This window comes from Poecilia reticulata, linkage group LG8, assembly GCF_000633615.1.
Source record: "Poecilia reticulata strain Guanapo linkage group LG8, Guppy_female_1.0+MT, whole genome shotgun sequence".
Classification (NCBI taxonomy): domain Eukaryota; kingdom Metazoa; phylum Chordata; class Actinopteri; order Cyprinodontiformes; family Poeciliidae; genus Poecilia; species Poecilia reticulata.
In genome coordinates, this window is record NC_024338.1 from 667515 (window position 1) to 670974 (window position 3460).

At 39.0% G+C, this 3460-nt stretch overlaps 1 long non-coding RNA gene across 1 annotated transcript; it reads right to left on the bottom strand.

Moving 5' to 3' along the window:
• Positions 1–996: 996 nt before the first annotated feature.
• Positions 997–1819, bottom strand: LOC108166491 (uncharacterized). Its single transcript, XR_001776844.1, has 2 exons — positions 1476–1819; positions 997–1308 (listed from the first exon to the last, which is right to left on the bottom strand). It is a non-coding gene; the product is annotated as an uncharacterized LOC108166491 (long non-coding RNA).
• Between the last annotated feature and the right edge of the window lie 1641 nt (positions 1820–3460).

The following is a 3460-nucleotide window of genomic DNA, read 5'->3' on the forward strand; positions in this document are numbered from 1 at the left end:
CATCCATCCATCCATTTTCTTACACCCTTGTCCCTCAGTGGGGTCAGGAGGGTTGCTGGTGCCTCTCCAGCTAATGTTCTGGGCGAGAGGCGGGGTCACCCTGGACAGGTCACCTGGACGGGTCACTCTGGACAGGTCACCAGTCTGTCGCAGGGCAACACAGAGACACACAGGACACACAACCATGCACACACACACACACACCTAGGGACAATTTGGAGAGACCAATTAACCTTTGCACTATTCAAAGACACTTTTTATTCAACTGTGGCAATAGCAACGGTATAGTAAATTTCAATCATCACAAAGTTTCAGTCTCAGGATTTTTTTTACTTTAAGCCCTGGAGACGTTAGATGTGGATCTGACGAGACAGAGACAACAGGTGGACTAAAATATACACGGGGTCATCAAGGGCTGACAGGACAACAGACTCGGGGAAACAGGACTAAACACAGAAAATCCCAAAATAACTACAGAAAACACAGATCGTAACAGTAGAGGGTTTACAAATCCTCCTATTTAACTGGCAAGGAAGAAATTCTGAGAAATCAAGTATAATGGGACAAATCCTGGACAGAGCACTGCAGGGAGATGAGAATCGAGGGAAACTGCATTAGAAGGCAAAAACCTGGCAGTGCAGTTTTGGGTTGTTAAACATGTCACACAGTACCTGAACTAATACATTTGTTCATGTTAGAGATTCTTATGCTCATAAAATATTTAAATACTTTTTATATTAAAACAAATGTTTGTATATAAACAACTATATTTGCCTAACCAAATTATGGTAATTTAATTGCACCCGCATGGGCTTCTTGTTAGAACACTATGCATCTCATAATATGCAATTACTGGAAAAAAAAGATTAGCAGTGTGTAACCTGTGTTACATTCTAGGATTTATTAGGATTTGAGATAATCCAAATTATTTCTTAAAAAACCAACTAGGTTCGTCTGCTGGAGGTGGCGGCAAATTGTAAAACACAGAGACAAGTAGATGGTGCAAAATCAGCGAAGTGTATTTATATTTACAATATGTACAAAGTGTTTCACAACTGTGAAGTCCAGTTCCTTAAAACAAGGAAGTCTCTTTCGGTGATGAAAGGGAAAAAACAAAATAGTCATTTAGTTCCAGCTGTGAATGGTTGGTTGAATTTCCAACCAGTCTGGAGACGGTTCCTCAGATTTTGGGTGGATTTCCGGTTCCGCTATGGTTAGTCCGGTCAGTGTACATAAACCAGACAGTTCTTAATGTGTCCCAGATCCTCCAGTTTACTCCGAGCGGCGGTGGGATCTGGAACACCTGGCCTGCGCAAACAGGCCAGACAATCAATATACATGTACATGCATTTCTCAATAATCGAATCTGTGCTTACATAATTACATGCAATTCCAATCCAATGTGTTTTTACGTAGGTGCGTAATCACGGGCTGAGAGGCTAGCGCTAGCATTCTAGCTCCCGAGCAACACTTACCAGTTCCTCATTGACAGACAGAGATCGTTTCAGCGTACAGATGAGTGACCATGTCTGTAATTTAACAGAGGTATACGATTGATGTATGATCGACATTCAAAAGCAAAACCGCTTTGGGAACAGAAACCCAAGCCTACCTGCACGTCAGAGTCCGACAGCGTCTCCAACCTAAAGGTGCGATTCAGCACCAATATAAGCCGTAGCTGTCAATTTAGGATGCTGACGTGCAGCTGTCACATGACATTCAAACATCGCGAGACCAATAATGATCTCGCCTGCTTGGTATTGAATAAATTAAGGAACGGGGGATTTTAATTAAATCTTTAAATAAAAATAAATAAAATTAGATCTAATCAAAATAGAAAAATAAAAAAAACCAAATCCAACAGAAAAATGATCCTGGTTACAAGTGCAACTAATAATAATACTCACACTGTTCAAGAAATGACATGCCAGCAGATTTATTTTATTATCCAAGGCAAAATTATGAAGAATCATAATTTAATGACTTCTTTTACATGGACAAGACATTAATGACATTTATTTCTAAAATATTCAATCAAAAACATTGTGGGGCTTCAGATAAAACTTCACAGGAGTTGACAATCTTTCTAAAGATTTAGCCTAGTGATATGTGATATTATCGGCACAGTATCAGCATCAGCCCATATTAGCTGTAAAAATTAGCTGCCATTCTGTCAAAATAATTCTGATGAATTATTTTGACAGAATGGCTTATATTGTATACAATATAAAATGTATTGTTTTTATATGACAAACCAGTGACAATGATGTCAACAGCACAGTATCATAAAAAACATAGCCCTCCAAATCTTTAAATAGATTGTATTCTTATATGCTCTGTCAGTAGGTCTGATTTCAAAGTGAGTCAATTAAACATCAATTCATTTCTGTGATTTCCAGTCTATAAATTTCATTTATGTTAAGACTAATCAAAACTGCTCTATTTAAATTTGATTGAAGTTTAGAATTAAACATTTGAAAGGTCCAGCTTTGTTTAATTTAGTATGTTAACGTAACTTAAACATTTAGTTTTGATGTTGAGGTAATTATATCAATATGCAGAAAATAGATTCTGCATTTGGTATTTACTGATAGGCAATTTTTAATTAAACCTGTCTTTTTCTAGTTTGTATTTTTAGCATTATATATATATAAGGTACGGTATGTATATGTATACGGTTGTATACAACCGTAGTCAGAGAGAAAGGGGGAAGAAACATGCGGCAAGGGAACTGAGGATGGGAGTTGGTCTCGGGACGCCGTGTGGACGGATGTCTGACGCCTCTGTGTGCTGGTCGCCCCTTCAGGCAACAGTGACTTTAAAACAAGAAACTGGCACAAGACAAGCACTGTCAGCAAAACCCTTTCTGGGTATCATCAGAGACTAAGTTGAATTATTTTTCTCAAGAAAAATGTCAGATGAAGAGCAAGAATTGCAGCCATCGCTGCCATACAGACCAAAGTGACAACATTTCTTTGAAATACAGAGAAGACTGCCTTGACATTTCCCTTTACGGACGGCCGGAGCTCCGGCGATCCGAGTTCCATGTAAATATTTTTCAAATGCCGGTAGAATTCGAACCACATAAGGTAGAGCAATAATTTTTTTGCATATAAAACCGTTAGAATTTTACTTACTTTTCCAACAATCCACATGTTCCAGAAGCGCTGCATGGCTGCACTTACGACTTCACAGATTTATAGTAAACAGAGGAACCAAACATGCACGGCAAATCCATACGCGGTATCCATCTATATGGTTTTTAGCATAGACATAATATAAGAGTAGACACCGCATTGGCTGCTCCGGCGCAGGAAATACGGCGGCCATCTTGGAGAGGTCGTCCCTCCTACTTTGTTCAATCAAAACAGCAGAAGATGCCTCAGCACTGAGGGTTATTGTTGTTCTGATCGATGGACTATTGATGTGAGGCTCCACAGACAACATTTCACAAGTAAGA